Genomic DNA, 15,325 nt, shown 5'->3' on the forward strand with positions numbered 1-15,325 from the left:
ATTTTAACGACATACAGAGCTTGCCTTTTTCTGAGCCAGCCCTTTTAATAATTTGGAAGCCTTGACTAATTGCAGCACTGGGGATCCGAAAATTCCAATTCCTTGAACTTTATTCCCGTCATGAAGGTCTAGGAAAGAGATGGTTCCTATGTGAATGAATGTCAGCCTGATTCTTTTGGAGCCAATCCATTCCAAGGATTCCGTCATATATTCCCAGGGGTAGGACTCTGAACTGGCACTCTGTTATGTTCCCATCTAAGCTAAACTGAATAAGGTCAGTCTCAAGGTGAGTGAAAAGAATCTTCCCGCTGGCTAATTTCACTTGATAGGTTTCCTTGATTTTTGATTTAGGACTAATTTACGTAGACATCCTGGGAAAATAAAAGAATGAGTACTGCCTGAATCAATCAAAAGCTTGAATTTCTTACCCTGGTACTCTGTTGGAGTCTGGAGGACTGAGAATTAATGGTTATTCCTCTGCTGATGCTCAATTGCTGCTTTGCATAGATCTGTCCTTTCTCTTCCTCCACTTTCTCAGCTATGGTGTCTGCTCTGGCTGCTGCAGTCTAAGGTGGAACTCTCTCTGTTTGGTTATTCCAATTCTGGGAGGGAGTTCGGAGACTGCTTTGCAGGGAGGCTGCAGGTTGAGCTGGCACTCTTCTGGGGTTACCCTGACTCTGGTGCTGGGGACCCTGATTGGACTGATATGAAGGAGTCTATCTCGGAACTCTGGGACCCTGGCTTCCTTGGCCCACAGAAGGAGATGGGTAATCCTTGCGTTGGTGCCCAAGTCCTTGACATCTGAAGCATATGTTCTCGCTTCGAAGGTCTTCCCTTTGCATTCTGGAGAGAGCCAGAGTTCCTGAGAATGTACTTCGAGGGAAAGGTCTTCCTTCATTTCTGAAGCTTCCCGTCTCCACATTCTGGTTAGAACCTTGGTGTCTCTTTGGAGGCGGAATGTTGGAAGAACTTCCCGGTGTCTAAAATCTCTTGAAGGATGAGGGAGCTGGCTTTGGCAGGACTTTTACGATGAAGGCTTTGGCAAAGTCCTTCGCCATTCGGACAGCTTCTGCCGCCATGGACACTGGCTTGGCATTTTTGACCAATGTATCCAAGGGTTCCTTCATTCCCCAAATGAACCTGGCCATGAGTTGCTCTTCATCTAGAGGTGGTGAATATTTGAGTAGAAGAGCAAAGGCCTGGTGATATTCCTCGATGGTTTTGCTCCCCTGCTTTAGCTCTAAGAATTCGTTCATTTTGGTTTCCAAAAATCCAGGGGGACAAAATCTCTTTCTCAAATAGGTTTTAAGGTCGGTTCCAGGACTGAGTATTTTTGTCCAGACGGTTGGTGTCACAGTGGTTCGTCCATGCCACCCTGGCTGTTTCCACTATTTTCAGTCTGGCAAGAGCCATTTTGCTCCACTCATTGTAGCCTGTGACGTCAAAATATTCTTCCATGGCTTCCACCCATTTCTCCATAGCCTTGCCCAGGTTCTCCCCTTCTCCTTTGAAGGGTCCTGGCTGAGTCCTATGAAGAGCATTGCGACAAACATTGGGGTCAAGCTCATCATTTTAGAGAGAGGGTATGGCTGACAGCCACGGTTTTCTTGTCTCATAATTCTGTCAAAAATTATATATTATTAAATTTTTATTTTGATATCGTCCACGAGATTCTAAGACTTAAGAGGTTTGAAAAATAATTTCTTAAACAAGACAATGATCGTATTGGAGATCTATGACATATGTCTGATAACAGATTTTTCTTTAACAATTCGTCCATAAACAATCACTTATACAACAGGGAATGTTTCTCCAGAAAACATTTCTTTATTTATATAAAAGTTGCAATATGTACATAAAGCAGCTCGGCTCCAGAATTCAAAATCTCATCGGGAGATGCATAAGACGACGGTACTGGGCCATAGCCATGCCCTGATACAAACGTTCACTTACTGATAAGGGAGCTATTATCTTCTCCTTAGGAATAAAGCAACTAAGGAGTCTGTAGACTTGGCATGAAAGTCTATCCGAGGCATTGAATGATATAGAATGACACCACGCACCATTTTCAGCTTTAATAGAATCATTGCCAATGAGAGGTTCTGCCTTAGCATTGCACGTCGATCGCAACAACAAGAGGCATGGACATACTACCCTGCAAACCACTTATGCTGTCGTCTCTCTGCTGGGTCAGGAAAATATAAATCCTCGAAATAGCATACGAGTCTTGCTCGGCTTGTTTGAGTTGAAGCGGAAGAGATGAGATGCTCGAAGGCGAACGCAGTCATATCTTGAGACTGGGTGAGGTCGAGAATACCAGATAAATAGGAAACTTCCATCTATAAAAAAAATTTCTTTGATTAAAAATTCTTCATTAAAGAAGCTTACAGAATGAAAATACATTATGAAAAATTATTTTTCTGAGTTTTTATTTATCAATTTCTAATAAGAATTTGTTTATCCTTATTAGCTACCAGCTATGAAGTCCCCGCCCGCCCGCTTCGGGGCTCTTGCTACTGGAGGCAGAAGTGACGTCGACCTCCCGCACGGGGCGGGGGTCCTGCACACTCGTCGAGGCGTCGCCCGTGGATGTTCGGGACGAGAGGCTAGCCCGGGGGACAGTCCCTCCGAGACCTCAGCTCTGGAAGACTCCCCTCGCTCGAAAGGCACGGGCGATTCCGCCAGGAAGGTGAAAAATCTTTTAACTAGGAGATTACTCTAACGAGTCAAGTCTTAACTAAATTAAACTGATCTGACCAACGTGAAGTCACATGGTCAAATCAAGAAGAGACTTGCACTTGGTCCATGGAATCACAGCTTTTTTCCTCATTTCTGAGGCACAGCGGATGATCCCTTCCCATAGAACAAGGTCTTCTCAGGATTTAAACTGATTAACGTAACTAATTGTATCTAGTTGTTTCTCAGGAATCCTTCGATCCAGCCTAACCCCATCCGCCTCATGGGTTAGCCAACCACCCAACCCCATTGAATTGGTGGGATTCCTTTATAAAGATTTGATTGGGTTTTTGCCCGGGTACCGAGGAAAAGAGTTCCCAGGTCCCCTAGCCGATGATTCATACAAAAATTAAATAGGCATACCACATACACACCCAATATGAAATTGCCATTTATAACAGATTTGACTGGCTTTAAAAGACAATCCTTGAATAAAATCATAATATTTCCGATCATCATCAAAATTCCAAGTCCATTGTATTACAAAAATGCATCATCTGAACTCTTCGTTGAAGACCAGCTGGCCAACCAACGAGATCCAGTATCAAAATTTTGTTCCCAAAAACCTTCCTTTTTGTTCATCAGATATCTTCCTCGACGTAGGCTGGGTGTCCTAGCAAACCGTGAGCCCGTGCATCGCCTAGTCAGAATCCTCTAGGATCCTCCTTAGGTGTCCTAGCACTTCACTCAGGGACCGCTTCGTCGGCCCTCGCCCATCGTACCGGAAGCACACCATTTTAACTGTACCGAGGCTAGTCAAGACCTCGGCAGGCTTTGCCGCAGGGCGACGTCCCTTGACGACTCCCCGCCAGCTGTTCCAACGAACCTCCTTTAGAAAAACATAAGCCAAATGCTTCCTCCACCAGCATTCTGGTGTAAAACAGTCCTTTGAATGAAAAACAGAGTTTCCAATGCAAGTGAGATTCCAGTTTGAGATTGGTTCCAAAAACCCTTTTTCCAATAATTCCCAGTTTCAATAATGAGGATCCTTGATCTCTCATGAGGGTAATCTACCCGTCATTTTATCCATTTATACAACTAGATTCTTGGTGAGATTGGTCAGGGAAAAACTAGATTAGTTCCGGCAGTCTATTCTTTGGATTTAGTTAACTGGAATTGGTCATGAAGTTTTTGTCTGATTCAGATCGAGAGAAGGACAATTAGGTTTACTGTCCGACCTCACATAGTCTAACTAAATTCATTCAGTTTAGTTCTACCAAGATTACTTTCAACTAAACATCTAGTTTTTGGGTAAATATCCATTTAGTGATTTTACCAATTTAATTATCCAAGATTTTCTATTTTCCACATATAAATTCTCAACCTTAATTCATTAGGTAGAATTATGATGGAAATGTTGGAATTAGGGTTGCAGGAATGCACACACAACTTCAAGAAGATGAGGAAGCTTGAGCACAACACAGTAGTGTATTATGAGTGCCAAAAATGAAAGATAACAAGCCCTAGAAGATAATGGGCGTATATACAATGCACGGGGGAAAAAACCTCCTAGTGAGGGAAAAAGTGCCCCGGCGGTCCTAAGTGTGTTCACACACATCACTACTATAATATGGTAACAAATCCCCCCTGGAGTGATGCGGTGAACAAGAGCTAGCACTCATGTATAGGGAAGTGTCTAGCTATGTGGACGAATCCACAAAAGGGAGTAAGCCCAAAGCTTTGCGAAAAGCTTCGAACTTCTCACGAGGCAGAGCCTTTGTGAAAAGGTCTGCAAGGTTATCCTGTGTTGGCACATAAGCCAAACTGATCTCTCCTGCAGAGAGTCTCTCCCTGACATAATGGTAGTGCACCTCAATGTGCTTCGTACGAGCATGGAACACTGGGTTCCGCGCAACTGCCAATGCGCTCTGACTGTCAGTGAAGATGGTGGTGGCAGATGGCTGCCCAACACCCAAATCAGCCATAAGGCGTCTGAGCCACACACACTCAACCGTAGCTGTGAAAGCTGCCCTGTACTCAGCTTCACAACTAGAAGTGGCCACAGTAGGCTGCTTCTTGCTCAACCATGATATGCATGAGCTTCCAAGCATGAAGCAAAAACCACTCGTGGACACGCGTGTGTCATAACAACCAGCCCAGTCAGAATCTGAAAAAACATGTAAATCTGGCGGCAATGATCCCCCCTTGGGATAAAACAACCCAAGATGCCGAGTACCACTCAAATAGCGAAAGATACGCTTCACTGCCTGCCAATGCTTAATGCCTGGGCTATGCATAAATCTGCTCACCTGTGAGACTGCAAACTGAATGTCTGGCCTCGTAATGCATACATAAATGAGGCAACCAACAGCTGTCTGATAGAGTGTGACATCAAAGTGATCTCCAGCATCATGAAGACTCAACTTCAAACCTGTCTCCATTGGAGTAGCAATAGGCTTGCAGTCTTCAAGGCCAAATCTCCGCAACAATGTTTCAATATACTTTGTCTGACACAAAGCAATACCTCCATCACACTGCTTAAATTGTATCCCCAAATAATGATGCAAATGCCCCAAATCTGACATCTCAAAAGAGGCATTCAAATCAGCCTTAAAATCAGCAATATGACTCTCATTTGGTCCTGTGAGCAGCATGTCATCGACATAGAGAGCAATGATTAGATGTACACCATCCACACGTTTAACATACAAAGTGCTTTCTGTTGGACTATTCTGAAACCCATGTGCAGTCAAATATGCATGTATTTTTTCATACCAAGCTCGTGGAGCTTGCTTTAAACCATATAAAGCCTTTTTTAACCTGCACACTTTGTTTTCCTGCCCTCTTTGAACAAAACCACGAGGCTGCGATACATACACCTCCTCATGCAAATCTCCATTTAAGAACGCAGTCTTTATGTCCAGCTGATGTACATTCCAACCATTATGAGCTGCTAATGCACAGATGCTACGAACAGTGGTCATACGACATGTGGGAGCAAAAGTCTCATCAAAATCAATGCCCTTCTCTTGAGCATAACCTTTTGCAACAAGCCTAGCCTTATGGCGATCCACTGTGCCATCAGGCTTACGCTTCAATTTGTATACCCACTTAGTGCCAATGGCCTTCTTGCCAGGGGGCAAGTCACATAAAGACCATGTACTATTCTTCATAATAGCATCGTATTCTGCTTGCATAGCAGCCATCCAATTTTCTGAACTTTGTGCCTCATCAAATGAAACAGGCTCACTTTCATCGCACATACTAGAAACAGCCAATGCATAACAATCTGACGCATAAGAGGCACCATGAGAGCCAGAACGAGTGCGACTAGACAAAGGGGCATCCAACTTGCTGTCACGCAAAGTCTGCACCAGCCATCTAGGCATGTTCCTAGAGCCCTCAATCTCTTGTCTCTCATCCTCAAGTGCATCATGCACATCTGCATCAGATATAGGCTGATCTGTGCCATCATTTAAAACCTGCATAGGCTGAAAAACTGCCTCATGAGGTATTGCACTTGACTGTGCACCACTGAAAAGAGGCAACAATGTATCATAGACATCACGTGAGCTGATATCTGTCTCCTTAGTACATGAAACCAAGGGCTGAACTGCATCTTCCACAAATACAACATCACGGCTAACCAAAATGCGCTTTGTCTGTGGATGATACAAACGATAGCCTTTGCTCTCAGCACTATATCCAACAAAAATACATTTGACAGCTTTGTCATCCAATTTTCTGCGATGTTGCACAGGCACTAATGCATATGCCAGGCAACCAAAAACACGTAAATGGCCAACAGATGGCTTGCGGCTATGCCAAGCCTCATATGGAGTGACAACCTGTAATGCTTTGGTGGGACACCTGTTTAGTACATAAGTGGCACACATGACAGCCTCAAGCCAAAAACCATGTGGTAGACTTTGACTCTTAACCATACATCTTGCCATTTCCATGAGAGACCTGTTTTTTCTCTCAGCCACACCATTTTGCTGTGGTGTATACGGCACTGTACATTGGTGTTTTATCCCACGCTCAGCCAGAAATGCATTAAATTCTGAAGACATATACTCCCCCCCTCGATCTGAACGGAGGGTGCCCATCTTACTTTCTGACACATTTTCAGCCATAACCAAAAACTGTTTGAAGCACAAAAATACTTCGGACTTTGCCTTCAAAGGATATACCCATGCATGCCTGGTAAAATCATCAATGAAAGTCACGAAGTAAAGGTAGTTTCCAAATGATGGAGTTTGCATGGGACCACAAACATCACTGTGAACAAGCTGCAATCTGCGTTCAGCTCTCACTGATCCATCTTTGGGAAAGGAAGCACGCTGCATTTTACCCAATATGCAGCCCTCACAAACATGCTTGACAGGTGCCTCAAGCTTAGGCAAAGAAGACACCATTTCAGATTTCTGCAGGCGCAGCAAACTTGCAAAATTCAGATGACCAAAACGTGCATGCCACAGTTTTGCATTTGAAATAGCCTGCGTATCCATAATAGCACATGCTGAATCCTCTACACATTTGCCATCCATATTGAGCTTATACAGCCCTCGACATAGTGAACCAGATGCTACAATGATGTCACCACAAGAGAGATCATGAACAGTACATCTGTCATCCACAAATTTTACAACCAAACCTGTTTTGGCAAATGCGGAGACTGACAGCAGATTCTTTTTGATCCCTGGCACATACAATGCATCAAAAAGTGTAAAGGTGTTGCAATTTGCAACATTCAGCACAATCTGTCCAACTCCTTTAACGGGATAAGAGGAGTTATTGGCACAAGTGACAGTATTCCCTGTGGGAGCAGACTCAAGGAAAGTGAATAAACTGCGCTGCGAGGTGATATGCTTAGTGGCACCACTGTCAAAGTACCATACATCTGAATCTACTGCAGACATACATGTGTCATGCAAAGATGGGTCATAACTGCACTGCGCATTGAATGCCCATTCTGTATCTTGAACAACATTAGCAGATTCATTGTTAGAAGGAGAGGCATCTGCAACAGCCATACCTGCCTCTTTCTTCTTAGCCTCTTTCGCAGCCAGCTTAGGACACGCTTTGATGACATGATCATTTCCCTTACAGTACTTGCAAAATGTCTTCTGTTTGTCACCCTTCTTCTCATCTTTGTCTTCCTTCTTTGGTTGCGCAGCATTTGCAGATTTCTGCTTACTAGAAGAAAAGCCAGCTTTACCTTTCCCGCTTCTCTGACTAGCAACGAAAGCTTGATCTGCGACACGCATAATATTCCTGTTTTGCCTTGACTGGTCTTCTTGCAGCAAAACAGAAACTAACTCCTCAAATGATAAGGCATTGGGATTGCCTTTCATCATCAAGCGAAGAGTGGAAGCAAAACCCTGATAAGAATCTGGTAGACCATTCAAAACAGTCTGCACAAGTGAACTGTCTGACAGGATTTCATCTGCAGAAAAGAGCTGCTCTTTGAAATCCTTGATCTTTGTCAAAAAGCTATCCATAGAATCACCTTCGTTCATATGCTCACTCTCCAACTGTTTTCGGAGGTAAGCAACACGAGCCTCATTTCTTGCCTGATACAATGTGGCAAGTACATCCCAAGCATCCTTAGAAGTCCTGCAGGAGCGAATATGTGGGATAATGGTACGTTTGACAGACAGCGCAATCAAGGCATGAGCCTGCGCATCTCTACCATCCCAACGAATCTGCTTTGCTGAAAGTGGTGGTTCTCGAACAGCTGCTACAGCACTTGTGCCTGCACCATCATCAACAGTACCTGTTTCTGATGTGTTTGCAGCATTCCCAGCCACAATAGGACGTGCATCAATACCCTGCACAATGTTCCATAACCCCTTTGCTACCAATACATGTCGCATCATATATGCCCACAATGGATAGTTGGTGCCATCCAACTTATCCTCAGCAGCCAACATGCGGAATACATCATTGTTGTCAGCCATGGCCAATGACTGTACTACTAGATGTAAATGCTGTCTGTAAGAGGTAAACCTGTATAAAATCGACCTGTGCTATGTAGCACAGCCCAAAACAGACGAATGGGCACCTGTCCTGCAGATTTTAATCTTGACAGAAAATCTGCACAGTAGGACGATTTTGCCTGCGCAGTACTTGGAATGCAAAAACGGAGGGCGAAATGACTTCAGATCAAAATTCTGAAACGAACAAGCCCAACGGGCTTTCCCACGGCATATACTAACCTGCAGACGCTCGTGAAACCTCGTCGCAATCGGAGGAGGTGAAGCGGCAGGTGCCGGTGATGCTGCCCGGGAGGAGGAAGCCTGCTCTGATACCAATTGTTGGAATTAGGGTTGCAGGAATGCACACACAACTTCAAGAAGATGAGGAAGCTTGAGCACAACACAGTAGTGTATTATGAGTGCCAAAAATGAAAGATAACAAGCCCTAGAAGATAATGGGCGTATATACAATGCACGGGGGAAAAAACCTCCTAGTGAGGGAAAAAGTGCCCCGGCGGTCCTAAGTGTGTTCACACACATCACTACTATAATATGGTAACAGGAAATTCATCTTTTGACATTAGAATTTAAATCAAATCCATCTTTTCTCAATTATCATGAGAACTCATCTTTTAACTAAAATATCAATACCTATTTTTTTTGAATAAACTTGAAATCCTTCTTTTTCTCATTTCGATGAGTGCAATCCAATTATCATGGGAATTCCTCTTTTCCCTAAATTAAATCTATTAAAATTCTTCTTAAAAATTACATAAAAATAACCATTAATTCTTTTCTCAATTATCATGAAAACTCATCTTTTAACTAAAATATCAATACCTATTTTTTTGAATAAACTTGAAATCCTTCTTTTTCTCATTTCGATGAGTGCAATCCAATTATCATGGGAATTCCTCTTTTCCCTAAATTAAATCTATTAAAATTCTTCTTAAAAATTACATAAAAATAACCATTAATTCTTTTAAGCTAAAAATTCCACTTTTCTCATCTAAACATTTGAATTCCAATATAGTAGGAATTCATCTTTTATCGTTTAAACTTATCTATGCAAAAAGATAAATTTAATTATTTTTTTCTCTTAAAATTTAAATAAAAATCTCCATTAATTACTTTGCACTAGGATTTTATACTTTATTTATTTAATTAATTGGATTCCAATATGGTGGGAATTTATCTTTCATCATAAAAATTTATCTATACAAAAAGATAAATTTAACTATATTTTCTCTTAAAAATTAAATAAAAATCTTCATTAATTCCTTTGCACTAGGAATTATATTTTTCTTATTTAAATATTTGAATTTCAATATGGTGAAAATTTCTCTTTCATCATAAAAATTTATTTATACAAAAAGATAAATTTAACTAAAATCTTTCATAAATTATACATTATTTTAGCATTCCAATTTTTTTCTCTAAATCATTGGAATACATGGATTTCCAATGTCTTGGGAATTACTCTTTTAACATAAAAATAAATTATCAAAAATTTCTCTTTTTTTTAATTTACTAATTATGCATAATCATAAAAATAAACTTTTTTATAATTACAATGAGAATCATTCAATTAATATAGGATGATAATTCCTAGAATATGGTAGGAAGTCCTCTTTTCATATTATAAACAAAAATATTTTATGTGTTTATTTTACAAAAATTTTACCATAGCTTCGCTCTGCTATTACTGATAATTCTCAATTTAATTGAGAGAATGAAGTTTAATATTATTAATATGATTAGAATGACCACTAATTGGATCATTATCCAATTATGGATTGATTCATAATTTCTCTATGAAATAAATATCATAAAAGCATTAAAAAGCTATTATTTTGGCCTCCAATTAGACAAGCATAAAAATTACTTTCAGATTAGAGAAATGCTCCATGAGAAGATTCATTTGGATTGAGAATAGGTCATAGGAATGACCTTTCTTTGGGGGAGAGAAAGAAATGCTTAAAAACCATTAAAATTAAGCATAAATAAAAATTTATGTGTTTCTTTATTACAATACATTAAAACATTTCAATAATATTCAAAAGCCATTCAAATTAAAGCTTCTCAAGCTTGAGAGGGATTGAGAAGAAAGAAACATTTAGAAATTATAGAAAAAAGACCATAATCCACTCTTTACCTCCTAAAATGCTTGATTCTTTAGTCAGAGGACCCCAACCAATCAATTGGTTTGGTATGTCGTAGGAGTCACCAAGGAAGATTGAAGAGAGAGAGAAGCTCCAATTTCTTCAATTTTGTAGAGGTTTTTAGAGGATAATATAAATTAAGCTTAGTTTAGAGTAATACCGGCATAGTTTAGTTCACAGATAATAATACAAAGGAATGAGGGTTTATTTATAGGAGAGGGAGGCTACTAACTAAGTCCAACTGAGTTCTAGAATTTTTTAGCTTTAGTTTGGTTGAATTTGGACAAGTTTTAGACCAGTTTGGCTTCCTTTTTTATTTGGTTTGATTTAGGAGAGAGGAGAGATAAAAATATCTAATTATTTTTAAGTTTTAGACTCATCCAAGCATGTGAAATAGGCAGCGCCTTGAAGGTCTCCCTTTTCCTTACACGTGTCAAAAATGCATGATTACTCCAAAATATCTCATTTTTTATTAGTAAACCATAATTTTTAACTAATAAACCTAGTACTTGGTCAACTCTTCATCTTATGTGGACATTTACTCATTTTTGGGTATTTTCTTTTGTTCTTTGGATTTATCTTATCCCAACACTTGGATTAATCTTATTAGTCCTCCATAGGAACCTTAATTGGACCATAATCAAATTTTTTTCAAAAATCTGGACTCTTAGGCTAAGGTCTTTTGAATCAATTTTAATTAACTCCAATTGCACCTTGGAAAATCTATTTTGATTTTCTATTTCAGGGAAACATTTTTTTGATATATGAAGAATTTATTTATCCAAAAATATCCCAATTTTGATTTAACTCTCTAGAATTTTTTTTATCTCACTATGCAAAACAAGGAAAAATGATATTTTCTTGTATTCAGAATCATAGAATGATTACAAGGGATTGAAGTAGAGGCTTATTTGATATTCAGGCTGAGGAGGAATCTTACAATAAGCATAATTTCTTCTTCTGAGGCTTGAAGTGGGATCCATGTCCCGTGCTTTTGCATCCATCTTTGGTAGTGCAGATGCATGTACAAAATAGAGCGTGCCTTCAAGAACCTAAAAGACACTGTAGAATCTACTACGTTGCACTTGTACACATCAGCTTGATGTGACCCCTCATTAACCTCCCAACCCTCCCCTAGTAATCCTTGAATGAGGTCAGACCGTACCTCCTTACAAATATACATTGTTTTTGTTTGGTGCATTGGAATGGAATTGAACATGTGCACAAAAACATGTAAAGGACAAAACTAATTTAGCCTTACTGACCTAGATGCCTTTGAAAACTTGAGTGATGTCTTGATATCACTTACCATCTTAAACTTTAAGCATAAGATGGTCTAGGCATCAGGTTTAAGCCATTTGGGATTGTTAAGAGGGGGGTTGGGGATCTCCTCTAGCTTGCCAAATAAACTTGGTTTTTTATCTATAAAATATGAGTGAGAAAAGAAAAAGATATTATTCTGTACAAGATCACTTGGGCTTTGAGATACAAACATTGCCTCTCCAATGGATGCATGCATAGCATAGAAAACTCCAGTGAGGCTTTTGAGTGGTTGTTCCTCATAGAGGGGAAAATATCTGCAGAGAGACATTAGAAAATGGAGAATCATAAGAAAATTTGAAACAAAAAATCTAATATTAGCATGTTGTTAAAGCTATGTTTATGTTACACTAACAATTTGAAGGAAACCTTGGTCGTTGGCCTTGAATGTACAGGTCTCCAAGGGTATACACATGTTGCACTATGGCAACCAGTCCTTCCTTCTTAGTATGCTTGAAGCCTTGTAGCTGCCCCTTCCAAGATGTAGCATATTCCCCAGTTGACGCACTCGATGTGGTCCCTTAGAGCTTGGCTGCATGTAGACCCAAGCCCCAACCCTGAATCTTGTTGGAGCCCAAACTCCATTCTCATCTCTTGTGTTATGCAGCACAAGTTCTTCCACCTTCTCCCTAGGTCTTCGCACATTATTGGAAGAGGCCATGGTGGTAAGAAAAGAGAAGAAGGGAAAAGAAAAGCTTGTTTTTTACAACAGAGGAGTGGAAAGGAGAGAAAGTTCAGGGTTTTCAGTGCAGCAATGGAAAGATTAAAAGAGGGTTAGAGTTTGAGAATAGGCTTCCTGAACCTAGAGTAGACTAAAGAGGGATAGAGTTTCTGCAGCAATGGAGAGGGAGGGAGCTTGAGAGAGAGAGAGAGAGGGAGATTGAGAGGGAGGGAGCTTGAGAAGGAGGGAGAGCTTGAGAGGGATGGAGTTTCTGCAGCAATGGAGAGCTTAGGAAAGGAAGAAAGAGGGAGAGGGAGCTTGAGACTGAGGGAGATTGTAAGGTCCGTCCCAAGCCATGTATATATGTGTCTCTTTTAATATAGAATTCAATAAGGAGAGAAGAGTGAGACAACAAGGCTAGAAACATTAGGAAAGTGTTAGAATAAAAATATTAGCTCCAAAAATCCTAAAAGAAATAAGAACATAAGAATAGTTCTATTAATAAGAGATAAGTATTCCCAAAAATAGAATTTCGAGTTTAGATAATAAGAGGTCATATTTAGAGTACTTTTACACATTTAGAGTCCATGCATACTAAAAATGTGAAAAAACAACGCGTTTCCAAAGATGGCGCGTTTGTGGCCATATACACATGGTTTTGCCTATTCTGCCCGCGTTGGCTTGTAGACCAGATGTCTTCCCGTTCTTTTGACTAGTTATATGACCATATTCTGAGTTTTCATCAGAGAGTTATGGCCGAAATAATTTTCTATTTTTGTCAGGGTCTCTATACAGAGAAAACTGTGAGAAGACAGCAAGTAGCCTCAAGGTAATCCTAGAGTTTGAGATGCATATATCCCTTCATTCTTATCTAATATCTCAGAAAAGAAGCTTAGATTGCTATAGTCTTTCGGAGGAAGAGACCAAAACTCCATAGCTTTTCTTTTAGAGAAAGAGTATGCCGTAGCCCTGTAAGAGAAGGCTATTTTGCCATAGATCTTAGAAAGAGAGAAGAGTCACAGTATGAGTAAGAGGAGATAAAGCTTGGAGATGATTGGATGATTTCAATCATAAGAGAAGGTATTAGAAGACTTTATATTCTAAAGCTCTTGTTAATAACGAGCAAAGGCAACGATAAACGATAAATTTCTATGAGGTATATACATATTTTGTTTTTCAATTATATATCATTCTTAGGGGTTGAGGTATGGCCCCGGCTTCTCTATTAATTGTTAATAGTGATCTATTTGATTGATTTGCTATTTAAAGTTTGTATTCTTTTAAGCAATAGCATATGCCTTAATAAAGAATGTCTTATCGTAATCTCAAGTTGAAATGCTAAAATCTTTGTGAAAAAGATTGTTTTCTTAAAGAAGGTGACATGGATCCTAGTCATATGGTTTAGTGAGTAAATGCATTGTTATCTTGGTTAAATTAAGGTACAGGTACAACTTCTCCCTGCTTTGACGCTGCCCCGTTCTTGTGCTTGTGTAGCCGGACGACGGAGACGTTAGTAAGGCCCGGAGTTGGCCCATGGTATCCCTCATACCATTGGGAGAATGAGGTTTGCCGATTGAGGCGAGTGATTTGTGATGCTACCTAGTTCTGAGGGCCCAGGCTAGTGTGGTGAATTATCCCACCCTAGTGCGCAGACATCCCTCTAAGGGACGGGAGGATCGAGCGATGGAGCCTGAGAGGGCGACAGGCCGGCTTGAGTCCTCGCCAGCGGCGGCCGACGATGAGGTGTATGGTCCCGTAGGGTTTTGCCCAGCATCTAGAGGCTGGAAGGCCGAATTCTAGATCATCGGCAGTATAAAGGAAAAGAATAAGAGAGCCGGTTTGGCTTGTATGAAATTGATTCATGTTTAAACTTTGTTTTTATAAATCTTGTCTTTGGTATGATTGTATTGTAGAAAAAGGTTGTTTTAACAAACCTTGTGAAAAGGGCCTTAATTAAGGAACATGTTTATTTATGTCAAACAGTGTGGTAGGATTAATTAGAAAACAAATTGACACGTGAGTAGGGTGGAAAGTGGGAGGATGGAATACCCCGACGGCACCATCCTACGGACGGGTGGACCCGATTAGTCGGGTAGCTTTCCAACAGATTAAGTGAAAGCCCTACGCTAGATAAATAGGTTCTCGGGCAACTCTATTCTAGAAGACTAGGCCAGCGGCTGTGCCTTGCATGGATGAGGAAAAAAGCGTTGCCTCTAGAAATCAAGTCTTGTAGTTGCCCAATTTATGTGATCAATTACCCTATGGGTGATTTGATTTTAGAAGACCACGCTCCCCCTGCGGGATAGAACTAGGTCTTACCTATGAATCGTATCCTTGAATCTCTGTATGGTCAAGGTGTCGATGAGTAGGAAATTTTCTCTAAGATAAGACTTAGCGGACTATCTTAAGTGTTTCCCCTATTTGTGGAAGGGGGGAACCTTACAAGTGGTATCAGAGCCGATCTTAGTTTCTAGGATTTATTTTTCAAAGGTTAACTATCAAAGGGATTAAAACAAGTGATTGTT

The sequence above is a fragment of the Cibotium barometz genome, chromosome 53 (assembly GCF_041138505.1).
Source record: "Cibotium barometz isolate CiBa-2024 chromosome 53, ASM4113850v1, whole genome shotgun sequence".
NCBI lineage: Eukaryota > Viridiplantae > Streptophyta > Polypodiopsida > Cyatheales > Cibotiaceae > Cibotium > Cibotium barometz.